We start from the raw sequence: 27981 nt of genomic DNA, 5'->3' as shown, positions 1-27981 counted from the left end.
CTTGCTTTTCATATTCCTCATTAATAAGTATGTATTAGTTATTGCCCACTGGGTCTATTCTGGGGCCCATGTTAGAGTTCATTGTGGAGCGATTGATTCTGAGTGCAGGATGTACACTCTGGGCTACAATCACAGAACAGATGGGTGGCAATGAAAAAAAAAATAATGCTCGGAAGGTCTTATTTACTATGCCTGTCATCTGGAGTCTAATCTGCAGATTTGTCAAAACTTTTACTCTTCCTTTGCCCATTTGAAAAGTTGAGTTTGTTTGTTTGTTTGTTTTGCTGTTGAGTTGTAGGAATTCCTCATATGTTTTAGATATTAACCCCTCATTGAATATGTGGTTTGCAGATATTTCTTTCCTGTTTCATAGGTTGCTTCATTTTGTTAATGGTTTCCTTTATTGTGCTTTTTTAGTTTGATGTAGTCTTACTCGTTTGTTTTTGTGGCCTTTGCTGTAAATGTCAAATCCCAAAAAATCTGTTAAGACCAATGTCAAGGAGATTACCTCTTATCTTTTCTTCTAGAAGTTTTATGGTTTCAGGTCTCAGGTTGATAGGAGTTCAGTTTCATTCTTTTTCATGTGGCTATCCGGTCTCCTCCACACCACTTATTGAAGAGATCGTCCTTTCTCCATTGTCTATTTTTGGCTCCTTTGTCATAAATTGATGGCCTGTATATACTGTGTGCTTTTTTCTGGGCTCTCTATTCTATTCCATTGATCTATGTGTCTTTTTTAATGCCAATAGCATAATGTTTTGATTAGTATATATTTTTTTTGAGAGAGGGGGAGGGGAAAGGACAGAGGAAGAGAGAGACTCTTTAAAATTTTTTTTAATGTTTTGTTTATTTTTGAGACAGAGAGAGACAGAGCATGAGCAGGGGTAGGGGCAGAGAGAGTGGGGGAGGGGCAGAGAGAGAGGGAGACACAGAATCCGAAGCAGGTTCCAGGCTCTGAGCTGTCAGTGCAGAGCCCAACTCGGGGCTCAAACTCACGAACCATGAGATCATGACCTGAGCTGAAGCCAGACGCTTAGCCGACTGAGCCACCCAGGTGCCCCGCAAAGAAAGAGATTCTTAAACATTTTCTACACTCAGCATGGAGCCTACCATGGGGCTCTATCATGACCTTGAGATCATGACCTGACTCGAAATCGGGAGCTGGATGCTTAACCAACTGAGTCACCCAGGCACCCTGATTACTATATTTTTGAAGTAGTTTGAAATCAGGGACTGTTATGCCTCCAGCTTTCTGTTTCTTTCTCAAGATTACTTTGCCATTTGGTGTCTTTGTGATTCTACATGAATTTCAGGATTTTTTTTTTAATGTGTGGAAAAATGCCATTGGAATTTTGATAGGAATTGCAGTTAATTTGTAGATCACTTTGGGTAGTATGGACATTTTAACACTATTCTTCCAATTTGTGAGCATGGGATATCTTTCCTTTGATTTGTGTCTTTTTCAATTTCTTACACGATGTCTTATAGTTTTTAATGTACAGATCTTTCATCTCCTTTGTTAAACTTATTTCTGTTTTACTCATTTTGAAGCTATTGTGGGGAGATTGTTTTCATTTCTCTTTCTGATAGTTTATTATTGGTGTATAGATACACAATTGATTTTGGTAGGTCTGTATCCTACGGCTTTGCTGCATATATATATATATGCATATATATATATATGTATATTAAGAACAAGAGGTTTTTTTAATGTTTATTTAATTTTCAGAGAGAGAGAGAGAGAGACAGAGAGAGAGAGAGAGAGCAGGGGAAGGGCAGAGAGAGAGGGAGACACAGAATCGGAATCAGGCTCCAGGCTCCGAGCTGTCAGCACAGAGCCCAACACAGGGCTCGAACCCATGAACCGTGAGATCATGACCTGAGCCGAAGTCAGACGCTTAACTGACTGAGCCACCCAGGCGCCCAAGATGTATTTTTTTTCAGAGAAGACATACAAACGGCTAACATACATGAAAAGATGCTCAACATCATTAATAATGAGGGAAATGCAAATCAAAACTACAATGAGGTATCCCTTTGGAATAACTACTATCAGAAAGACAAGAAATAAAAAGGTTGAGGAGGATGTGGGTAAAAGGGAGCTCTTGTGTCCTGATGGTAGGAATGTAAATTGGTATGACTTTTATGAAAAACCCCTGGGGAGATTTCTCTAGAAATTTAAAATAGAACTATTGTATGATCTAGTAATTCTTCATATAAATCTAAAGGAAATGGAACCATTATCTCAAAGAGATAGCTGTACTCCCATGTTTATTGCAGCATTATTCACAATAGCCAAAGTATGGGAAACAACTGAAGTGTCTGTAGTTGGATGAATAGGTAAAGGAAATGTGGTAAAGAGTGGAATGGGGGCTCCTGGGTGGCTCAGTTGGTTCAGTGTTCTGCTCTCGATTTTGACTCAGGTCATCTCATGGTTCATGAGTTCAAGCCCCGCATCCGGATGGCTCTGCGCTGACAGTGTGACACCACTAGGGGGTTCTCTCTCTCTCCATCTCTCTTTCTGCCCCTGCCCGCTCATGCTCTCTATCAAAATAAATAAATAAATAAAACCTTAAAAGTGTTGTTAAAAAAAAAAAAGAAACCGTGGATTGTTATGCAGCCATAGAAAGAAGGAAATCCTGCCATCTGTGGCAACATTACTGAGCCTGGGGGGCATTATGCTAAAGAAAGCAGACCGAGGAAGACAAGTACTGCATGGTATCAATTATACGTGGAATCTAAAAAATTAAAAGGTCAAACTCATAGAAACAGAGTAAAAAAGTGATTGCCAAGGGCTGGGGAGGGTGTGGTGGGGAATAGGGAGAAGTTGGTAAAAGGGTACAAATTTTCCATATTAGGATGAACAAGGTCTGATCATATATAACATGGTGGCTATAACTGATCAGATTGTATTGTGTAACTGAAATCTTCTAAGAGAATTGAACTTAAATGTCAACAACAAAGGGGCAAGTATGTGAGGTGTTGAATATGTTAATTAACTCAGTGGAAAGGAGAATCAAATCCTATACTTTATACCCTTTAAGCATCTTACAACCTTTTTTTTTTTTAACTTATTTTCATTTTACGTCGTGCAATTTTGATGGTCTCAATGAAAAAAAATAACCTCTTCCTCTTCTTACTATTCATTGTTTATGACACTTGATATGTTCAGGTTGGTGTTTGTGTAGGAAAAAACGTGTTCTTGGCAACATCTTCTGAAAAGCAGAATTGAGAAGCTATTGGGGTGTTTAAGTACTATTTATGCCAAAGGGTTAATACATAAGTAGTAAATGGTGGATAGTAAGTCCCTCAGCAACCTGCCTCAGTTTTAACAAGACTTTGGTTTTTTTTTGGCTTTCTAATATTTTTGTAGGTACCGTCTCTTTGAGGACCAATCACCAGACCAGACTTCCTAAAAGTGGTTATTGGTATAACAGGGTGTCTGGTCCCTAGACATGCCATAGTTCCCCATCACTTGAAACAGCTGGTGTGGAATAAAAACCACCCTGTCTTTCATCGTGTTCCTGATGAGATTAAGAAGGGTTGAGGTCATGGTAAGGGAGGGGTTTTGTTTTCCAAGCTGGACTCCTCCTGTCAGAACTAGGTAGCCGGTGTGTGAAATTTTTCAAGCTGTTCAAGCAGCAGTGGAACTATGTGTGTGTGTGTGTGTGTGTGTGTGTGTGTGTGTGTATGCGCCCCCAGCCCGCTGCCCCCCCCCAACATATCCCATGACAAAGCTATTGGCCTAGAACCAAAGTTAGAATCTGACTTTCCACTGTACAAAGATCTAAAATGTAGACTTATTATTACTGTAATTCTTTTTTTTTTCGGTGTAACATCTGAACGAGAGAAGTGAAAATACCATACCATAAAACCTTGAAGTCAGAAGAGAATTTTAACCTTTCCCCTTCATTTTCTCAATATATATACGTAAAAGATAAAATAAATAAAATACTCGTGAACGTATACATGGGCTTATACATGGAGTGCCTGGGTGGCTCAGTTGGTTGAGCGTCTAACTTCGGCTAGGGTTATGGTCTTGCAGTTTAGGGGTTTGAGCCCCATGTGGGGCTCTGTGCTGACAGCTCGGAGCCTGGAGCCTGCTTTGGATTCTGTGCCTCCCTCTCTCTCTGCCCCTCTTCTGCTTGCTCTCTCTCTCTCTCTCTCTCTCAAAAATAAATAAACATTAAAAAAACACACCTACTTATGCTTATACATAAATTGTAGCTGAGGGATCTTTTAACAAGGATGCTGCTAACGTTTGTCTGGATGTACTGTGATAGTGTTCATGATGACTAGTCCCTGAAAGAATGGACATTTTTGATTTGGCCAAAATATTTTTTGCGGGGGTCAGATGCCTGGCTGGCTCAGTCAGGAGTGCATAGGACTCTTGATCTCACAGTTGTGAGTTCAAGCCCCACCTTGGCTGTTGAGTTGACTTTAAAAAAGAAACAAAACCTTTTTAAAAATCGAAAACTTTTGGGCACGTTAGGTTCTAAAGACTTGGTGGCAATAAACGGAGAAACCTGCTCCTGTGTTGCTATCACCGTGTCTGTGATATAGTTTTGAACCCCTTGCGGTGTCTAGTAAGCAGAAATGTCAACTAAAATAGCTGCTGCGAAGTTTGCATTTATCGTGTTATACATATTTTATCTTCAGAATAGTTTTTAGGAGGCTCCTGGGTGGCTTAATTGGGTAAGCACCCAAGTCTTTTTTTTTTAATATGAAATTTATTGTCAGATTGGTTTCCGTACAACACCCAGTGCTCATCCCAACAGGTGCCCTCCTCGATGCCCCTCACCCACCCACCCCTCCCTCCCACCCCCCATCAACCCTCAGTTTGTTCTCAGTTTTTAAGAGTTTCTTATGGTTTGCCTCCTTCCCTCTCTTTTTTTTCCTTCCCCTCCCCCATGGTCTTCTGTTAGGCTTCTCAGGATCCACATAAGAGTGAAAACATGGTATCTGTCTTTCTCAAGTCTTGATTTCAGCTCAGCTCATGATCTCATAGTCGTGGGATCGAGTCCCACATTGGGCTTTGCGCTGAGAGTGGAGTCTCTTTAAGATTCTCTCCTTCTGCCTCTCCTCCCTGCTCCCATTCTCTCTCTTTCTTTCTCTCTTTCTAAATAAATAAATAAATAAATTTTAAAAAGAAACCATTTTTTATTTGGCAGCATATGGAATTTTAAGGTCATTTTCAAATTACTAAATTTTTTAAAATGTTGATGTGTGTACTAAAGTGTATTTTGACCATTCTGCAGCTGGAAAATATGATTCTGATGAGCTAATCTCTCTCATTCCTTTTGCTGGGTTGCAAAGTATGAACCACATCAGACGGTGACCATTCAGCTAGACCACAGTCTCCTTTAATGATTCATCCACCCCAACACTCAACGATCCAGACTGTTGGAATTTTTTACTATATATACCTTGACACTTGAAGTACCCATTTTTTTTCCAGTTTTACACAGAGTTTGTAAACCTCCCTAGTCTAATAATAATTCCTAATAGACTTGAACGTTGTTATTAACTGACCTTGGACCTAATTTTTGGTAAAGCGAGCAACCCTAACAATTCCCGTAAGTATTTAACATTTCTCGTAAGTATTTGCATCCTTTTGCATATTTTAGGGTATGCATTACTAATCATAATTGAGATTATTATAAAGCTTCATAGTTTATTATGCACTTTCCTACTCATGTTCTCTTTTATCTGGTCCTTCCACAAACATTGTGATAAACAGGGAGATGAGTTGTTCATGGCACTGAGACCAGGAAGGAAGAAACCTGGAAGGAGGACGAAGGAACGCTTGCATGAAATGAAGGCTCAGGCAGACTGGAGGTGAATACTAGAGTGTAGCATAATGTAATGTTGGTGGATTTCAGCTGCTGAGCTATATGAGATCGATATATCCACCTGTTCTGATTCACTAATGTCCGTATCCAAAACAAAGCCCCGAAGTTTTGCGGACTTTTATTGCCTGGTTAGATGGACATCGAATCCCACTGTGGTCCGCTTGGCACATAAATGTGCTACCACACGCTGGGCACATACACAGACCTGTATATGTGAAACGTGCTGGTTTCAGCCCTCTTTTGTCTTCCGCTCTTTCCTTCCAGGCCTCTGTACTTTCCTTTCCTGTCTACTCTGTCTCCCCCTGTGTAGGCAGTGGAAAGAGGGGAGCTCAAACACATCTGCGTATAAAGAGCATGGAGATCAAGTTGGCTCACCAAAAGTTGAAGTTTCCTCCATTCAGGAAGACCTTTGAGAAGTCATTTCTCCACTTTTTTTTTCTGAGGGCTGCCAAACTTGATTTAAAAGCTGGAGATTTTGTGTTGCATTAAAAAAAAATAATCACAATTACTTGTGAAGTTCCTGACTGAGGGATGAGTAGATAAACTCAGTCCCTGAATGTTTAAACTTGCAGAACGTCCTTCAGCTGTGATGAGAGGGTCGGGGTCGAGAAATGCGGGCTCAGGTTGGTCTTCTCTTCACAGGGAGCTGGCTGGCAGATGACGTCCTCCTCTGAGTTTCTTGTTTGTCTCTGCTTGTCTCCAGCTTGTAGAGCGAGAAAGCTTAAAAGGCTATTAGGGTTTTGTGGGTCAGATACCCAATGGCAAAAATTTCCCCCATTCCCGATCCCACAAAGCAAACAGCCTCTTTTTGAAATTGGAAACTTTAAAGAAAGATTTATGAACCTTCAGAGTTATGAAACCATCTGGTGCTTTACAGACTGGTTGCTTTGACGGTTCAAAGTTTGGACCGGCCCCCTACTCGTCCTTCTAGAATAGTTCAATTCAGTCTCCACATTGATGCCTGGGAGACGAGTCTTTGACACGTGTTGAACGACCTGTGAAAATCAGTAGGATTTGGAAGAATGTACCTGTTACTTTTTAAGGGCGTTTTTACTGTTTGGTACGTGCTGCCTTAAGGAGCCCAGCTGGTGAACTCTGAGTTTCCACTCCGCTTTGCTTCTTTGCAGGAGCACTGTGTAATTTTGGTTTTGTTTTGACAGTTGGTGACCTTTGACCCCTCTGAGTAAAATGTTTAGGCTGAGGAGTACTGAAAAGGGCTTTCAGATGGGATATTTCCAACCTCTTTCAAGCTAGAGCAATGTCCCCCCCGCCCTCAGCACAGCCAACCCTTATATAGAAATGGTTTTCAGCCTCTGTGCGGTGTTCTGGTGGAACACATCAGATCAAAGCCTTGCTTAATATGTTTGAAAAATGCACATCCGCATTGCAGAACAAAAACATGTTATGGAAATCAATAATATCATATTCAGGCAGCCCTAACTTCAAAGTGACTCCTAATGTGTGTTCTCAATTTCAAAAGAAAATGGAGAAAATGAGAACAGGGTGCGTACGCTTTCTCTGCTTAATTCTATTTGTAACTGAGCTGAGATCTCAAATGTCTCTTTCCTGCTTTTTGATGGGTCCCCAAGGACTCTGGGCGTAGGGCAATCTGCTTATTAATTCCCTGCACCTGTGATAATCTTGCACACTTAGGTTACGAGAGTGGCAGACTTTCTTCCACCCCGTGCTTTTGGAACGCAAATTATTTACACGTTATTGGAGGAGTAGCATTTTAGGGGAGAATACAAAATGAGAGACCTAGAGATAATGTGGATCCACCCTTTAGATTCTTTGAGTCCCAGCCAATGGGTTTCTGTTGGTTGTTTATTTTTCCACAGTTGTTACAACGATGTTGAGGACCCGTGGTAGAGATGTCTGTCACTCTCCTAGGTACTTAACTATGTAACTGTCTTTAATAATCTTTACATCTTTAGGTTCTATACACTTTGAGAGATAGGGTTGATATTTTTACGTGTCGCACTTGCTTTAGGATAACGTTAGAACATGTAGGCTTAGGTGTGTGCTTATGCATGTAAACAGTTTATTCTTTTGGCTCTTCCTCGACACCTGTGTCATGCACTCGTCATCTGATTTGGTAGAAGCTAAGTATTAACCATAGTGTGATGGAAGGACTGTGTAAAATCAGCTCTCCCGCCATCTTATTTTCCCCTCTGTGTTCTTTCCTAAAATGCTGATGGGAAACTGTAATGTTGGGGAGGATCGTGTTGAAGATGTGCCGCTCACTCCCAGAGCCCCAGGGATCGAATCCTGAGACTGATCTGTTTCATAACTTCGCCCGAACCCGCCCAGAGGTTAGACAGGCCAACCGTGTTCCTTCCATAGCAATCGCCCGTGCTTTGCTTCTCAGTCTCTGCTACGTCTGCTCGTTGGGAATCTCTTCCAGCACGGTGTTAACAAGTCAAAGTTCATATGACAGACTGAGACGAATACTCGTTGAATTGTGGGCTCCAAGTCATACTACACGGTCGTTTGTTCAGAGAACGGCGGAGATTCGTCTGCATCAATTCTGGACCTGACTCGCTTGTGACCAGATCTCAGTTACCAGTACCGCATTTCATTTCAACCCAAACTCCAAAAATAAAACAAATCCATCCAAGACTTCGATCGGTGTCCGTTAAATTTTCTTTTAGATAATTTTAGATAATTTTAGAAAATGTAGATAATATTCTTTTAGATAATTCCTCAGATGCAGCTTATAGACTACGGTATGCCTCCCAGCTCCTTACAGAATGAAATCGCGTCCTCTGAACGGTTCCTTCGTACACTGCTCGGTCGCTGGTGTAAAAGGCAGACAGACTCGGGCTGCTTTCTTTCCATTTTGCAATTGGTAGGGACGAAAAGGGCTCTTTAGACATTGTTGAGGGAAGACACAGATAGAAACTCAGGATTTCAGTCACCTTTCACTCCTGTTTTATCCTGCTCTCTGACCTGTGCCCAGTTCTCTGAATTTTTTTTTTTTTTTTTTTTTTACAGAGAGCAGGTATTTTCACTTGACTCTCATGTCAAGAGCTATGAAAATATTTTAGAGTTTTGACAGATGTTATCAACTTTGGTTTTTCTAACTAGCGGCCCCGAATAAACTCTGTCCTGGGGATGACTGACCTTAAGTCTGCCAGTTGGGTTTGATCAATGGTTGCCGTCACTTTCCAGAAAGACACATTTATTGTCCTCACAGATTTTTTCTAAACACTTTGAAATACTTTCCAAATACTTTGAACAGTATCTATACACAGTTTTAAACACTGTTTTATATGATTGTACAGAATTATATATATATGTATATATATAAACTATATACACATATATGTGTATATATATATATATAAAACCTTTGCATTCCTTCATGTTTGTTACCCTTTCCTTTCTTTTTAATTTCTCTCTTTTTAAAATTCTAGCATAGGTAACATACAGTGTGATATTAGTTTCAGGAGTACAAGACAGTGATTCAACACTTCCATACATTAGCCGGTCCTCGTCACGACAAATGCCCTTCTTAAGCCCCGTCATCTATTTTCCCCATCCTCCCCCGCCCCCTGCCCACCTCCCTTCTGTTAACCATTAAGTTCTCTATACTTAAGAGTTTGTTTCTTGGTTTCCCTCCCTCTCCCTCTCTCTCTCTCTCTCTCTTTTCCCCCCTTTGGTCATTTGTTTCTTAAATGCCACATATGAGTAAAATCATATGGTATTTGTCTTTATCTGACTGACTGATTTCGCTTAGTATTATATTCTCCAGCTCTGTCCATGTTGTTGCAAAGGGCAAGATATCATTCCTTTTAACAGTTGATAAATATTTTTTATTTTTATCAAGAAAGGGCAAAACAAATTATGTTGCCTCAGTACATTTGGTCTCTCCTCTCAACCTTACAAATCAGATTCTGATTCTCACTGAATTGAGTGCGATCCAGACGAAGGTTTGTTACTATTTGCTACTTTATTAAATGCTTCATCATGAGGTCTTCATGTGTTTTCCGACCGCTAAATTTCACCAGAGCAAACCCACAATTTACTTCAAAACCATCACAAGAGTTTTCTGGCCTTGACCTCTTGATCATTTGTTTGAGATTTTTATACTAACCACACATTTCTGGGTAAGTGAGCACACATATCCATGCATTTCTGCAATATTATGGTAAAAGTCTTGGTCAAGTTGTTTTCAGAGGGGGTGGGGAAGCTGTATTTTTAGTATTCAAGTGACCCCTGGGTCCTGGGTAAAATGCAGATTGCAAAAAAGAAGACATGACCAATCCTGGAACTTTGGCCTTTGGCCCAGAAATATATCTTGATGGGTCTCTGGCCGAATTTCCACAGCAATTCTTAGCACAATAAAACTGACAACCATGAGCTTTTCTCAAATGTTTACACTGTAGTTTCTTAACAACATGTGAACACAATTGAAGCATTTAGAAATAATCTCTGGATTCTCGAAATTCGCAAACATTGGTCTGACCTTGAAGAAAGGGGTAGACAAGGAATTTGGAATTCCTAGCCTGGAATAACTGAATTAAGTGAGAATAAGGTATGAGAAAATGCTCCGTAACTTGTAACTGTCATGCTCGTGTCAGTCATTGGTTTTTTTAGTTTGGTAATCTTCTTTTGTTGCCCCGATAGACGGTTCGGTCAAGTCAGGTCAGTGCTATTTGGTTTAAGTATGTACAATAACGAAACATAAACCGAATCGGTTTCAGGGTAACTGAGTCTGTTCTTGCTCCTATACACCAGTTATCTATCCATTGGTTCTGTCTGTACAGCATTTCTTTTACCCTTACCTTTGGGAAAGTGGTATTTTTTTTCCTTTCAGGAATCTTGGCCTCATCTGAGTCCATGCTCTTTTGAGTGGGGCTGACCCTAATGTCCCACTCCAGAGAGGCTAGCTATCTTACTTTGACGTAGTGAATCGTAATTCACTACAGTTAGTCCGTGGGTGGGCATGTGAATAATGCTTGTTTCACTACCATCGTCTATGAGAATTTTGCTAGAACCACTGGGAGGAGTAGTCTTAGAGCTTCTAGTAAGTTGTGTGTTCTGTCCTGTGGGGAAACCTGCCTGAGAATGAAGTCCGCATGGAGAAAAGGGACACATTCCTGGTAACAGAGATCAAGACCCTGCATCTACCCATGCTCAGAGTCTGTTCCATTAAGCTTCCAACTCTGTGATGTAATGTACATGGCCTCCTCTGTGTTCGTTGTTAGTTTCAGGGAAGTTTCTGTTCCTGGCAACTGAATGTTCTGGTTTACTCCCACTCTGCCATTCCCTGACCGTCTAATTCATTGTGTTACCTTGAGTTTGCCACCTAACTTCTCAGATTTAAATTTTTCATCTGTAAAAGTAAATTGTATTATTTAGAATTTAAGCACAAAGCAGGTGGCACAATGAAATTAGGGTATTTCAAGGAGTGCTTGTATATAAAGGTGTGGAAACTGGGTAGTGTTGGATGAGTAGCATAGATTCAAAGAGATGGGAGCAGGGAGCATATCTGGAAAGTGAACAGAGAGAGTCTTGCAGAGAAGTAGTGACGTGTATCTGGGGTAAACTTAGCAGGGAGAGCCCAGGGGATACACTCACTGGCCCCATTCTCCTTCCTTTCACCCATCTCCTACCATGGCTTCCCTTTTGCTGACCTCAACAGGAATGGACGGGGGCCTGCTGATGTGGTCCGTGGAGGTAGGGAACAGGGAGAGAAGGGTGCAGAGTGGATGTGGATGGGCAAATAGAAGGATCTTCAGCTTGTCTTCTGGTTCTAAAATTAAATGAGTATCATTGAAGGAATAAGGCAACTTTGGGCTCAGTTTGGATTTATGTTCGATGTATGTGTGAGAAAAGAGAAAAAAAAATCTTAAGTTTGTCCATTAAGTACACAAATAGTTTGGTCAGTGCCATTGCGTTGTCTCTAATGACATGGGGGCAAAAGGGCAAAAGGGATAATTTACTAGTTAAATTAGATAATGCATTTATTCCAACTGTTCTTAATCGTTTCTTCCTTTCCTTTCTTCTCTTTTTTTTCCCTTTCCCTTTCCCTTTCCCTTTCCCTTTCCCTTTCCCTTTCCCTTTCCCTTTCCCTTTCCCTTTCCCTTTCCCTTTCCCTTTCCCTTTCCCTTTCTCTTTCCCTTTTCCCTTCCCCCTTCCCCCTCTCTTTCTTTCTTTCTTTCTTTTCTCTTTCTTTCTTTCTTTTTCTCTCTTTCTCTTTCTTTACTCTTTTCTTTTCTTTTCTTTTCTTTTCTTTTCTTTTCTTTTCTTTTCTTTTCTTTTCTTTTCTTTCTTTTCTTTTCTTTCTTTTCTTTCACACAGACAGCATGAGCAGGGGACATTCAGAGAAAGAAGGAGAGAGAGAATCCCAAGCAAGCTCCACATTGTCAGTGTAGAGTCCGAAGTAGGCTTTAAACTCCCAGACCATGAGATCATGACCTGAGCCAAAATCAAGAGTTGGATGCTTAACCAACTGAGCTGCCCAGGCTCCCCTTAAATGTTGCTTTCAGTAATTAGAGTGGAACTTGACCCAAGTGTCAGTTTTGAAAATGGATAAAAAAGTAACTTATCTTAATTACATGTGCTTGATAAAAAAAAAAAAAAAAAAAAAACAGGCCTGGTGTTTGATCTGGTTTCTTGACAGAAGAGACAGCAATTTGTTTCGGTGCTGGAACAGAAGATGAGCGTGTGAGGCTTATTGCAAGACGCTCAAGTATGTACTAAACCGCATATATCGTTCTTTGTGGGCGATCTAAAGAATGTTCAAGAGTAACTTTCTCTGAGATGTTTTTTCCCCACTGATTTAACTGCTGAGTAAGCTGCAGCTCGACCATACGGCACAGTAGATTGCTCAGGGAGAAAATAATAATTTTGCATACTGGCCTACCGGTCATATACATTGAGAAAATGCCTCTTCAATTCCTGATCTTTTATTAGAACTGCATCCTTATACATATGAAGTATGAATGTTTGCATGTCAACATGTAGTGTAGCAAGGCCACACTCCTCCTCAGTGGTTATGTTGGTCTATCTCTGGTTAAAGAACTAGGACAGGGTCCTGCTGCCTTGGGATCGTCCCGCTGGGCCCTGCCCTCCGCGGAGGTCAACCGATGGCCGGTGGCTGCAATGCCTTCTCAAGCTGCATGAACCCTGTACCTTGTGCATGGGTCTCACTACCGTTCTCCAGCCCTCCAGAACTTTGCCTTGGCCACTGTCGGGGAGGGTGGCGAACTGTGCAGCGTCTCAAGATTTTATTCAATCCAAAGGGTTACACCTTGAGGTTTTAACCCATAGCAGCAAAACGGGCTTCTGAAAAAGAATTGGAAACTCAAGGCCTCGATTGTCTTCGGAAATTTAAATTGGAAACCTTACCAAATTGATTGAGATTTATTTTCATCTATTTTTTTTTTAATTTTCAAGTTTCCTCATTTATTTTGAGAGAGACAGAGAGAGCATTCGCATGGGAAGAGCACAGAGAGAAGGAGCAAGAGAATCCTAAAGCGGGCTCCATGCTGTCAGTGCAGAATCTGACACAGGGCTTGAACTCACAAACCTCGCAACTATGACCTGAGCTGAAACTGAGAGTCGGATGCTCAACCAAGGTGCCCAGTATGACGCGATTTTGGTTTTGTTTTTTTTTGTTAGCTGTCCACGGCATACCTGCCAAGATGTAGAGGTAGACAATTCATAATCTGGATGACCTACTGTAGGCTATTTCCTCGTGGTGACGGAACAGTGTCACCCCTGGCCCACTTGTTTCCGTTTGCATCCGTGGGCTACGGTCTTTGAATCCCATTCAAAGATACGGATTTGACCCAGAGGGGGAAAAAAAAAACCCCGCCTTGCGTCACTTGTGAGAAGAATTGAGCAAAATTTGGTTTCACTCTAAAAACCGACCTTTGCATTCTTTTGAGCTTCTGTTGCAGATCAGGCATGATGGGGGAGAGGTGGTAGGCAATGTCCCATTTCTGTTTGGTTCACCAACAGCACATTGCTGGGATTAAAATCCTTATTTTACAGCGAGAGATCTCTTTCTCTCTCGCTTTCCTTATCCCTCCTGTATCTAATTTGTTATCAATTTTAACCATTCTTTTTGAAATCTCTTTGGGATTTGTCCATTTCTTTCCTCACCTTTCAGAGCAAACGGTTCCATCTCTCTCCTAGATAATCAGTAGTCCCCTGATTAACATCCCTGTATCCACTTCTGCTGCCTCCAGTACAGGTTCTGCTCTGAAGCTAGACTTTGCTTAAAAACCACAAAGCTAGGGGCCCCTGGGTGGCTCAGTCGGTGAAGCAACTGACATCAGCTCAGGTTATGATCTCATGGTTTGTGGGTTTGAGCCCCGCGTCAGGCTCTGTGCTGACAGCCTGGAGCCTGCTTTGGATTCTGTGTCTTCCTCTATCTGTGTTCCTCCCCCACTTGCACTCTCTCTCTCTCTCTCTCTCTCTCTCTCTCTCTCTCTAAAAAATAAATAGATATTAAAAAACAATTAAAAAACCACACACACACAAAGCTAATTGTGTCTCCACTCCCTCAACCCTTGGATGGCTTCCCCCTTGTCCTTACAATAAAATCCACGTGGGGCACCTGGGTGGCTCAGTCAGTTAAGCATCCGACTTCAGCTCATCATCTCACATTTTGTGAGTTTAAGCCCCGTGTTGGGCTTTGTGCTGACAGCTTGGAGCCTGGAACCTGCTTTGTATTCTGTGTGTGTGTGTCTCTCTCTCTCTGCCCCTCCCCAGCTTTCACTGTGTGTGTCTTTCTCAAAAATAAATAAAATGTCAAAAAATTTTTTTAGAATAAAATCCACATTGCTGTATTATGGCCATGGGTCCCCTAGGTCTGGGCCTTTCCCTACCTTCACTCATGCCTCACCTCTGCCTTTTCTGTCCAGTGCAGCCACATCAGACTTCATCAGGTCCTTGAAGTATTGACAGATTCTAAGTTCTTTGCAATAACTATATATTTTTTTAAATTTTTTAAAAAATATTTATTTTTTAATATGAAATTTATTGTCAAATTGGTTTCCATACAACACCCAGTGCTCATCCCAACAGGTACCCTCCTCAATGCCCATCACCTACCCTCCCCTCCCTCCCACCCCCCATCAACCCTCAGTTTGTTCTCAGTTTTTAAGTGTCTCTTATGTTTTGGTTCCCTCCTTCTCTAACCTTTTTTTTTCCTTCCCCTCCCCCATGGTCCTCTGTTAAGTTTCTCAGGATCCACATAAGAGTGAAAAACATATGGTATCTGTCTTTCTCTGTATGACTTATTTCACTTAGCATAACACTCTCCAGTTCCATCCACGTTGCTACAAAAGGCCATATTTCATTCTTTCTCATTGCCACGTACTATTCCATTGTGTATATAAACCACAATTTATCCATTCATCAGTTGTTGGACATTTAGGCTCTTTCCATAATTTATCTATTGTTGAAAGTGCTGCTATAAACATTGGGGTACAAGTGCCCCTATGCGTCAGCACTCCTGTATCCCTTGGGTAAATTCCTAGCAGTGCTAATCCTGGGTCATAGGGTAGATCTATTTTTAATTTTTTGAGGAACCTCCACACTGTTTTCCAGAGCGGCTGCACCAGTTTGCATTCCCACCAACAGCGCAAGAGCGTTCCTGTTTCCTCCATCCTCTCCAGCATCTATAGTCTCCTGATGTGTTCATTTTAGCCACTCTGTCTGGTGTGAGGTGGTATCTGAGTGTGGTTTAGATTTGTATTTCCCTGATGAGGAGCGACGTTGAGCATCTTTTCATGTGCCTGTTGGCCATCCGGATATCTTCTTTAGAGAAGTGTCTATTCATGTTTTCTGCCCATTTCTTCACTGGATTATTTGGTTTTTGGGTGTGGAGTTTGGTAAGTTCTTTATAGATTTTGGATACTAGCCCTTTGTCCGATATGTCATTTGCAAGAGAGAGAGAGAGACAGAGCACAAGTGGGGGAGGGACAGAGAGAGAGGGAAACACAGAATGTGAAGCAGGCTCCGGGCTCCGAGCTGTCAACACAAAGCCCAACATGGGGCTCAAACCCATGAACCACGGGATCATGATGTGAGCCCAAGTTGGACACCCAACTGACTCAGCCACCCAGGCACCCCTGGAATATATATATTTTAGAATAATGTCTTAAAAACTGTAGATAATTATCGTGTTGAAATGATCATATGTTGAAATCTGCATGTTTTGAAAAAGTTACATAATCTATAACACTACTGTGAAAATGATTATAAACGACTTTTCATTTTGTCTTGAATGTCATGTTAAGATTTCTAGTAATTCTTTATCGTCTCCTAATCTTCCTGAAGTCCAGTTTTCCCTGAAAGATTGCTTTGAAATCACAATATTGCGTGGGTATTTACTTTACAAAAATTTCTTTTAATGTTTGTTTATTTTTGAGAGAGAGAGACACAGAGCATGAGTGGGCAGAGAGAGATGGAGGGAGATACAGAATCTGAAGCAGGCTCCAGGCTCTGAGCTGTCAGCGCAGAGCCCGATGCAGGGCTCAAACTCAGGAGCCATGAGGTCATGACCTGAGCCAAAGTCAGATGCTTAACTGACTGAGCCACCCAGGTGCCCCTACTTGGGTGTTTACTTTTGCATATGCAGTGCCACGAAGAGACAGATCATTGCCGCTGTGTAACTATGTTTGTTTATGTTAATAAAAGAAAGAGGAGAAATGAATCTGTTGGCAAGCAGGTGGCGTGTGGACGGTGAGGCTGGTTTATGTTTGTCGGTAGTTAGTTAATCTGTGAAGTTTAATCCCCGGTCCAGGTGGTGTTGGGAAATACAAGTGCAAATGTTAGCCCTGGCTTTGGTGAGCTTCTCTCTACTGATCTATATAAAGACCTGGTGAGTGGTTAGCAATTTACAAAGGTTGCAGGTTGCCTGAAACCAGCGACAAAGGGGGATGGAGGAACTTCCCTTCCTTCCTTCCTCAGACCTTGGTTTTTCAGGCATCTCTAAAAAGATGAGAATAACTGAAGACGTAGAAACACATCTATTGATGGTTAGTGGTAGGGAGTGGGCATTTAAGTTCGTTTTGAATTTTAGTGAGTAAACGATATTTGGTGTGTGTTTCCTGGCAGTTACAGGCTCCCAACTGGTGCTGGTTCCGCCTTGGAAGGAGATTTGGGGACAGAGAGACTCTCTGGAATCCAGCGAATCTGGCTTTCTTGTTGGTCAAAGTTTGAAAAACAGTAGCCTTGGAGAACTTCACTTTCCAGTACAACTTGAGTATTACTGGAATGTGGTTTGTTTTTTTGGTTTTGTTTTTTCCTGTTCCCTGCATCCATTTTGTAACTTTCCATGGACGTTTCCATGATCCCCAAATTAATTAATTTTCCAAAGTAATTTGCAGCTGTGATGTAGCATTTGCGGTGTCTACTGTGTAATAGTAATAGGGACCATCTTTGAAGGTTCATTTGTCATTTGAGAGTAAGGAATATTCAACCCAACTGTGACACTCCTCTTTGTTCACTCATAAAACAGGCTTGTCTGGTTGCATGAGCTCAGAGGTGTCTTCGATTTCTCTTCAACTCGCTTGAAATAATTTCGTAGGTAGTGACTTCAAAAGGAGGCATCTGGAAATACAGTGATGTTTCAAATGACTCATGAATATAGAAGAAAATTTTCTGTTGTAGGTGAGTTGAAAGATGAAGCCGGTTTTGAGTATTAGCAATGAAATACTGACCATTTAAGATACTCTAGGAGATTCTCTAAGACCAAATAGCTTTATAATATTTGTTTATTTTACTAATTTGTGTATTTTGCATTTTTAGAACTGAAAGGAATTTTCTTTTTATTTATTTTTTTTTAATTTTTTTTAACGTTTATTTTTGAGACAAAGACAGAGCATGAACGGGGGAGGGTCAGAGAGAGGGAGACACAGAATCTGAAACAGGCTTCAGGCTCTGAGCTGTCAGCACAGAGCCCGATGCAGGGCTCGAACTCATGGACCGCGAGATCATGACCTGAGCCAAAGTCGGCCACTTAACCGACTGAGCCACCCAGGCGCCCCAGGAATTTTCTTGAGGAAGAAAACACTGAAAGTGACATTTTCACCAAGCTCTCAAGAATTTGTTTGTTTTCAAATAAATAAAAACGGTGTGTGTGATGCTCTTTACCTAGACTCTTGGTATTTTTCACTAGTTCTCAAAAAAGTGAAACATTTTTAGTGAAGCAAGGTAGAAATTCGAAGTTATGAATCCCAGTTGCCTAAAAGAAACTCCTGCCTGTGTATCTCTTCCTGCAGATTCTTGACAATCTTCATTTTGTTTGGTGGAAAAAATTATTTTTCTCAGGCCAATAATCAAAAAAGTGCTACCTGCAATTGACAGCTTTGTTTTTGTTTTTTTTTTAATTTTTTTAACGTTTATTTATTATTTGGAGACAGAGAGACACAGAATGTGAGCAGGGGAGGGGCAGAGAGAGGGGGAAACACATAATCTGAAGCAGGCTCCAGGCTCTGAGCTGTCAGCTCAGAGCCCAGAGCAGGGCTCAAACTTACAAACTGCCAGATCATGACCTGAGCTGAAGTCGGACGCTTAACCGACTAGGCCCCCCAGGCCCCCCTGACAGCTTTGTTTTTGAAACAGGTCTGGCACATGTGGAAATGAAGAGGCAGAAGAACAAGGTGGGTGGCTGTGTGAGCTGACAGGGAAAGGGTCATTGGGGCAATAAAGTTACTCATTTCTCATCTTCTTTGATGACAGCCACCATAGACGACTTTTCTCAGTATGGCCTTGCACGGATACAAATGTGGAGCTTTCAGGCTACTGCATCAGGTGCAGCTCCTTACTGCTTAATCCCCTCCCTAGAATCACAAGGTCTGGGGCACCTGGGTGGCTCAGTCGGTTGAGTGTCCAACTTTGGCTGAGGTCATGATCTCGTGATTCATGAGTTCGAGCCCTGCTTTGGGCTCTGTGCTGACAGCTCAGAGCCTAGAGCCTGCTTCAGATTCTGTGTCTCCCTCTCTCTGCCCCTGCCCTGCTTGCGCTCTGTGTCTGTCTCTCTTTCTCAAAAATAAACTTAAAAAAAAAAAAGAAGGTGTGAAATGCTTGGGCTGGAGTGGCAAGAAAAGTCACCACTCGATTCCTGATCATTCTTTAGATCCTGATTAGACAGCATACTCTCTGCCTTTGCTCTGTGTCTTGTGGGTTACAAATTTATTTTGAACCCACGGCAGATGCTTTATCTGTAAGTCATCCATTACTGCCTAAATGCTTTTGGGAGGCAGATCGGATTGGGCCCTTTATGAAATCCCAGCCAGTGCTTTCACTCAACACTAATTGTCAGCTTACATTTAATTGCAAGTGGAGACAGTGCCTCCCACTTTCCTAAACTGTTCTGTTCCATCTTATTTGGTAAAAAGCAAAACAAATTTGGGATACCTGAGGCCAGCCTTTGGGTGACAGTGAGAAAAATAGCATGTTGTGGCCAAGATCATCTTATAGTAAAGACATTTTGGCTATCATTCATCTGTAATACGTTAATTAATCTATCATGTTTAAATATGTATCATAAACAATTTTGATACAACAGTGCCGTATTACTCCATGGGATACAGATGGGTAGAAAGCATGGTTTCTACTGTAACTGGCTCTGTAGTCTTGAGAAAACAAGATATATGACAAGAAAAAGCTTTACAGGGTGTCTTCCTACTGGTCACAGATGGTTTTAGATTTGGAAGAAGCTGCTTTAGGACCCTTTCAAACCAAGGTCTTCTGCAGTGTCTTTCCTGCAACAGTGATACACATGAACATCCACATAAGTGACCCCCCTGCCCCCCTCCCCACTTAATTAACTCTCCAGCTGTTGGGATGCCCTCTGTTCTCCCCTAAAACCTGTGTACTGGTGCCTCCTGTTTGCTGAGCAGTCACTCAACGGGGCCCTCTGCAGGCCGTCACCCCTCCCTGCAGGTGAGCTAATGCTCACCAAGAGATAGTGTTGTTTGTCCTCATACTGGTTAGTGACCATGGTACTTGCTGTTATAATTATATAATGAAATGCTTTGTAAATAAAAGACATGTGAGTGTGATAAGAGAGGTGTTTCAATAAAAAGAAAAGTGGAATACTTTGGTAAGACCCTTGAGTCTAAAAACATTACTATCGGATTAGGAATAATCTATCAAATGTAAACAATTAAAACAATTAAATCTTAGGACTCCATACTCGGATTTCTTTTCTAGTATCTTTATGTGATTTTACATTAGAGAAATCTAGAAACTAGAGATAAAGTGTAAGAGATCTGGCTTTTGGGAGAAGAGGGAGTATGTTGGAAACTCCGCTCAAGGTAGAGGCCATGGCCCTATGTGAAGAGAAGCATTTATTTCCTCTTTGCTGCTTAGGATTGTTGCATTTGAAGGGCTTTTCCATTCACAAAGAAACCATTGGTGCTGATCACTTCGGTTGAGAGGGATTCTGACACTGACTTGTCGCTTCTTCTAAGAGGATCCTAATGTACATTTACACCGGTAAGGTTCTGATAACTTCTCCAGAAAAGAAACTCAGGTTTCTTTGACTCAGTGTTTGATAAACTTTTTGGAATTGGTAACTCTTTTCAGATTTCAGTTTTGGGGAATTAAGATTCTAACGTAAAATTTAAGTCCTCCACTATTCTGTACTAATTGTGAGATAACAGCAGTGTTAAAAATTTTGCTATGTCCTGTGGAGAAGAAAAAAAAATGAATCAGTCCCAATCTTAATTCTTGAGTTTATTATCTAATGTGGAAAAAACACATAATCAATTATAATATACTGAGGTTGGTACAAAGTGATAAAAAGATAAAAAAAATATTAATTTTATATGTAAAGAACTTGGGGTACAAGGAGGTTTAAACATCTTCCCCAGAGTTGGCTAGTGCAGCATGGACAAAAAACCTGATACATCTGACTCGGTATCTAATTTAATAGCTTCATACTCACATAATACTTCATACTAAGCCTGGCAAATAAAAAGTGAGCTTTCATAGTTTTCAGCTAAATTAGTTATTTTTAACTTTGTATTGAATTATAAAAATAATTTGATCACTCAGATTCCCAAATTTGTTTTCTAGAATATGGAATAATAACATATATGATGTATATGCCCCCTCCCCTTTCTTATGGTTCATTTTAAGTACTTTATTATTTTTAGTGTTATTTTTCTATAAACCAGTCATACTCACTGCCTACTGCTCAGCTGTATAGGGATAGAAGACCCCTCACCCCGACCCTGGAGAGAGAGCCGGTTTGTTGGGGTCTCACTAAAATACATAGAATGCCATGCATGACTAAGATTCATCTTCCATGTGAAAATATTAGCAAATGGTTGGTTTTTATTGAAAAGCATATATATATATATTTTTTTTTCTGGAAAACATTTTAATAGTTTGTTTCAATTTACTTGATTAAAAGACCAAAGAAGAGAGTACATTCTTTTTTAAACCCCTGTCTATATACATTTAGAGAATATGCTTTATTGAAACGGTATCCTTAGACAATAAACATAATGGTTATTTTGTTGAAATGGTTAATCTTGGAAAATGAATTTATATCATGTCAGCATATGAGGTTTCTCCTTTTCTTTACCATGGTTAAAGTTCCTTACTAGAGGGGCCTCTGGGTGGCTCAGTCAGTTAAGCATCTGACTCGTGATTTCTGCTCAAGTCATGATCCTGCGGTTTGTGAGTTTGAGCCCTGCATTGGGCTCCATGCTGACAGCGTGGAGCTTGCTTTGGGCCCTCTGTCTCCCCTTCTCTCTGCCCCTCCCCTGCTTGCTCTCTCTCAAAATAAATGAACATTGAAAAAACTTAAAGGGATGCCTGGGTGGCTCAGTCAGTTGAGCGTCTGACTTCGGCTCAGGTCATGATCTCTCAACTCGTGAGTTTGAGGGCCACATCGGGCTCTGTGCTGACAGCTCAGAGCCTGGAGCCTGCTTCAGATTCTGTGTCTTCCACTCTCTCTCCTCCCCTCCCATGCTTGCACACTCTCAAAAATGAATAAACATTAAAAAAAAATTTTTAATTAAAAATCCTTATTAGAGACAACAGAAGAATGATTTAAGAAAATAAAGAAAAAATCTAAAACCTCATTGGCAGCAAATACTAAGGCCACTCTTTCTTTCTTTTTTTTTTTTCATAATATAATTTATTCTCAAATTGGTAACATACGGTGTGTAAAGTGTGCTCTTGGATTTCAGGGTAGATTCCCGTAGCTCATCGCTTTCATACAACACTCAGTGCTCATCCCAACAAGTACCCTCCTCAGTGCCCATCACCCACTTCCCCCTCTCCCCCATGCCCCCATCAACCCTCAGATTGTTCTTTGTATTTAAGAGTCTCTTACGGTTTGCTAAGGCTACTATTTCTTTGTAAAACTCAATACAGATGTTTAAGAGGTAAGCAGATAATAACATACATTTAAAATCCATGTTTTCATTTTCTAGAACTGCAAGATACAAAGTCCCCTTACAGCTTTGAAATGACACACTTGAACGTTCCGTTTCCTAACTTTCCCTTTTGGCCTTTGTTTCTCTTCATCTGACAATACTTCTTTATTTTGCAGATCTGTTTGCTTCTACAATATAATCCCAGGGCCTTAAGCATATCTCCTTACTTCCTAGAAGTGAAACCTGACGAATGCCTGAATAACTGAGTAGTTTTAGAGTTAGCAGATGTCAAAACACGGATGTGAGTGTGTCATTGTCCCAACAGCATGTGAAAGTCGAACGCTCCTCACGGTCCATTCTCCCTGGAGCATTGCGTCTGTGGTTGGGGCGTAGGAAATCTTGTGGGGTCAGATTGTGAAGGACCCGTGTGACATGTTAATGAATTTAGATCATGTTCTTAAGGAATGATGAACTTTGAAGGAGATGTGGAATGAGAGAAATTTCTAGGAAGAACACGAAAGCAAAAGGTATTTTTCCTAATATATCTGATAGGTAAGCACAATCAACATATTAGTGATAGAGTGAATTTTTTGGTTGTGAAGCCATTATTTTGAGCTACCATTACATTAGGTGGCACGACTGGGTCAGCCAAGAAGAAGGGAAAAACAAAACTGTGTATAGGTATTTTTGTAATTTGATTGTTCATTTGACAGTGAAGCAGCTACTTTATGTGGTGCGTTTGTAGGAGAATTTCACTGAAACAGACCTCTATGCCCTTAAATAATCCTCCTCCTTACAAAGATTTCCATTGCTTTCTCTGCATGAGAGCCCAAGGGAAGATTGAGGACACTGAAAAAAGGCAGTTTTTTTTTAAGTTTCTTTATTTAGTTAGAGAGAGAGAGAGAGAGAGAGAGTGTGTGTGTGTGTGTGTGTGTGTGTGTGTGTGTGTGTGTGTGTGAGCGAGCAGGGTAGGGACAGAGAGAGAGAGAGAGAGAGGGAGAGAGAGAATCCCAAGCAGGTTCTGTGCTAACAGCACAGATCCTGATGCAGGGCTTGGTCTCAGGAACTGTGAGATCATGACCTGAGCTGAAATCCAGAATTGGACGAGCTGAGCCACCCAGGTGTCCCAGAAATGGCAGGTTTAACATAGACTCTTAAGTGGGTTTAAAACATAAAACAATTGCTGAAAAGGCAAACCCAGGAGAGAACAGGAGGCTGCCTGCAGGGCAAGCATGGAGGGTCGTGGAGGCTGGACTAAGGAAGTCACGAAAGGGAGATGTGATGTGTAGAAGTTCCAAAGATATTTTGGTGGAATTGGCACACTTGGATGATTCTAAGGGAGAGGCAGGGAAAAGAAATGAGTCCTGTTTGTGATTTGAGCAATGCTTGCTTGGCCAGGGTTAAACAACCCAGGAGTATACTTGTGACTTTTGTAATGTATTTGGGTATTTATTAGCATTTATTGGATTGGTTAGCCTAGTATTATTATGTTAAACTTTTAATATATGTAGTATTCTATAAGAGATGTGCTTACACAATAGATGTGTTCAGATCCATGGAATAAGTTGATATAGTACATCTCTACCAAAGAATGTGATCGTGAATCTAATTCTTTCTTACAAAGGCATATACCTACTCCTCACTGTCAGAAATGCTTGTCTGAAGGGCATTGAAGACATATACATGTATAGATAGTTGGTTGTGAATGATATAAAAAATGAAGTCAGTAAATATCCATTATATTTTCTACCAGAAATATGACATTCACTGTAAATTGGACAATGCTATTATACATTATTATTGAAATGAAATGAAACATGTGAAATGAATGAGTTATATTTTATAAGGTACAACCACTTTGTGGGCAATGTATTTGTAACAGTGTTTGTTATGCGTTTCCTGATGTGAGGGAAATATAAATGGTGATGTAGTGTTCTAAGGTGATTTAGATTTTGGAAGGATAAATGAAATGGAATTTTTGATTGAGATGACTACATTAAATTGTTTGGTTTTACATTTGATTGTGCTTTATGTATAGACTTCATAATAGGGTTTCAAATACATAAAAGGGAATTTATTCCATAAGCTGGAGTTAGAAATTCATTTTAAATATTTAATGATTTAATTAAGTTTTATTAGTGTGATGCTTTTTGCTTTGCCGATGAAAAATTGACAAGGGCCTCATCTGGGTTTTTCCCCCCTTTTTGGGTAGTATCTTGGTTAGATTTGTTTGTTCTGTTCTGTATCTTTATAAACAGTGATAAATACTCATTTCTCAAAATAAACGCTTTTTCTAAACATCTGAAATTGCCAAGAGAAAAATAGTAAACAATTGTGAAGCATTAAAATCAACAGACTTTACTCACTGAATTGCTCTTTGATTCAAAAACTGATTTTTCATACTGTGTCTCTAGAGAAAATTTGGTTTGTTGTACTCCAGTCTTCTCTCTATCCTGATTGTCTTCACCAGGGTGCAGAAACCGTTTCGTGCCCCAACACTCAGGCCAGGTGCACATGGCACTTGCTGTTGGACTAGACTTTGGGGCACTGGATGGGCAGTGGGGCTTGCGCTGGTCAAGCAAACAGTGAGGGAGAGCGAAAAGTGAATCCCCTGAATTACCCCACTATCAACAATGGGTTCAATGGGTTCACTGTGAGGGGTTTGTAGGGAGTGGACGTTCCCCAGATTTATACCTCAGGAATATATTGGTCCTGCAAGTGTGTCGGTTATGGAAATGCTGTAAAAAGTCGAGAGACACTTTGGTCACGTGCATTTCTATGAACTGTCATACTCCTATTTCACTCTTATTAATTGACAAAGTGGGGGGAAAGGAAGAGAGTATACTTGCGATATTTGTCCAAAAGGCAGCAGTTGGCCCAGGGTAGCAAGGAATGTGATTCTCCAGACTTTACTGATAAACCTCATGCCCTTTGCCCGTGTGCTGATCAAGAGTCAACGTTATCTTCAAATGTGCTTCTGAAGGAAAAAGAAAATAAGTTTATTATCTCCAGATAATAGATGTAGGTAATTGGTAATTATCCTCTTTCTTTTTAGATAAACAAATGTAATTAACCAAAATTCACCTTTACTTTTGTCAAACTTCTCACGATTCGGGAACACAGGCTATTAAAGGTAGGAAGGTATGCTGAAAACCATCTTGTCTCCTGTTGAAAGTTTGAATGTTATTGCTAGAGAACTGAGTGTCCCCTTATGGTAGTCATTAACCACACATGGTTGTTAACATTTCAGTTTAATTAAAATTAAATAACAGTTTTATTTCTTCAATGGCCACAAGAGAGTTGTGGCTGCCATATTGGACAGGGTAGAAATATTTCCATCATTATAGAAGATTTTACTGTGCTGCCCTGGGTTAGAAAGTATGTGGTTATGGCATCGAAGAAAGTATTTTTATACAGATCCTGTTGACGTAGTAATAAACAAACGATACCATTTCAGTTATAAAGAATATTCTTTTTGGCTTTTTAAGATTTTATTGGAATTGCAGTTAGTTGACATACAGTGTTATATTAGTTTCAGGTGGACGATATACTGATCCAACACTTCCATACATCACCTGGTCCTCGTGGCAACAAGTGCCCTCCTTAATCCCCATCATCTATGTCACCCATGTCCCCACCCACCTCTGGTAACCACCAATTTGATCGCTATTACTTCGGGTCTGTTTCTTGATTTGTCTCCCTCTCTCTTTTTCCCTTTGCTCATTTGTTTCTTAAATGCCACATGTGAGTAAAATCATGTGGTATTTGTCTGTCTTGGACTGACTTCACTTAGCATAATACTTTCTAACTCCACTTCGTTGCAAACGACAAGACTTCATTCTTTTCTAGGGCTGAATGATATTCTATCGCATATGTATACCGTATCTTCCATTCATCCATTCCATATCATTCATTCCATATCTTCCATTCATATTATCCATTCATCAGTTGGCAGACACCTGGGCTGCTTCCATATCTTGGCTCTTGTAAATAACGCACCTACAAATATAGGGGTGCATCTGTCGCTTTGAATTAGTGTTTTTGTATCCTTGGGGTAAATACCTACTTGTAGGATTGCTGGATTATAGGGTACTTCTGTTTTTTTCTTTCTGAGGAACTTCCATACTCCTTTCCTACAATGGCTACACCAGTTTGCATTCCTACCAATGGTGCAAGAACGTTCCTTTTCCTCCACATCCTCACCAACACCTGTCGCTTCTTGTGTTGTTGATTTTAGCCATTCTGACAAGTATGAGGTGATCTGTTATTGTAGTTTTGATTTGCATTTCCCTGATCGTGAGTGATGTTGAGTATCTTTTTGCGTGTCTGTTGGTCATCTGTATGTCTTTGGAGAAATGTCTATTCGTTTCTTCTGCCCATTTTTAAATCGAATTATTTGGTTTTGAGTGTGAGTTTTATAAGTTCTTTATATATTTTGGATACTAACCCTTTATCAGATATGCTACTTGGAAATATCGTCTCTCATTCTGTAGGTTGCCTTTTAGTTTTGTTGATTGTTTCCTGCACGGTGCAGAAGCTTTTTATTTTGATGTGGTCCCAATAGTTTATTTTTGCTTTGTTTCCCTTGCTTCAGGGGACCTATCTAGGAAAAAAGTTGTTACAGCCCGTGTCAAAGAGGTTATTGCCTGTGTTCTCTTCTACGACATTTATGGTTTCAGGCCTCACATTTGGGCCTTTCATCCAATTGTGTATACGGTATATGCATGTGATGAGTGTTTCTCGTTCATTTATGTGTTACTGTGGCTGTTCCCAGCTGTCAGGCAGCTTTTCTCTTAGTGATGAAGATCCAGGTTCTTCTTTCTTGGGATTCTGCCACGCTTCAGATCCTTGAAGTGCTGGTCCCAGCTGCTGGAAAGGTTAAGTTGCACTGGCCTCTTCACCACCTTGACCTGCAAGTGATAAAATCGATTTTCCCTCAAAAGCCACTGGCGAGAACTAGTCACGTGGCCCACCTACATGCTAGGCTTTCCAACGGCAACTCTGTCTCGTGGAAGGAAAAGCCACTGGGAAACCACCACAGTTTCTCAGCAACTGAGAAACTCTGCAAAACAAAGATGAATTTTACATGGAAAAGTAACTAATGGGTAAGGGAATAGTTTTGCTCATTGTTAAACTGATTGCATTCCATCATCTTCGGCAGACATATATTATTGTTTTCTGCCCTTTTTCAGGAATTGGCTTTCACATTATAATTTGATTATAATTTCACATTATAGTTTGATAATCTCTGAGAACCAATTAATATCTTTATTTTCATGTTCTTCGACATTTAAACACTTTCTACCTTGCAGATTAAGAACAGTCAATAGGACCAACCTCATTTTTACTTACTTCATATAAAATATTATAGATCCATGGGAAATTTATGTAAAAATGGTTGTATATTTTTATGTAGGCTTTTTATTTTATAGGTGAAATAGTGATACTCTGTTCCTAGAAGTTTTCTCTTGTGGGTCTGAGTATGATTTAATTTAGAAGACTAGAATGTACCTAAAATTAGGATTATGTGTATCACATGTAGTGAAGTACACCTGGAAAGGAGTCTCCTTGTTATGGACAAAGAGTTACTGGCAGAACTCTCATAGAATTATCTCTTGTAAATCATCTTCCAAGTTAAAAGATAAATCCATACTCAAAATCTGCACTTTTAATTTTTTTAGTTTTTAGTTTGGGGGGCTTTATTTACATTTTATTTTTAAGTCATCTCTACACCCAACATGGGGCTCAAACTCAAAACCCCGTGATCA

The 27981-nt window shown here is 40.5% G+C and overlaps 1 long non-coding RNA gene across 1 annotated transcript in view; it reads left to right on the top strand.

The window, feature by feature from the left end:
- The first annotated feature begins 9476 nt into the window (after positions 1–9476).
- The window catches only part of LOC109252706 (uncharacterized), a 413372-nt gene continuing 394867 nt past the window's right edge, over positions 9477–27981 (top strand). The window contains exon 1 of the long non-coding RNA XR_008423024.1: positions 9477–10389. This is a non-coding gene — a long non-coding RNA (uncharacterized LOC109252706). The remainder of the gene's footprint in view (positions 10390–27981) is intronic.

This window comes from Panthera pardus, unplaced genomic scaffold (genome assembly GCF_024362965.1).
Source record: "Panthera pardus isolate Hobbes unplaced genomic scaffold, ASM2436296v1 HiC_scaffold_17, whole genome shotgun sequence".
Taxonomy (NCBI): domain Eukaryota; kingdom Metazoa; phylum Chordata; class Mammalia; order Carnivora; family Felidae; genus Panthera; species Panthera pardus.
Note: the sequence above shows the minus strand (reverse complement) of the source record. Positions and strands in the feature narration are given on the sequence as shown.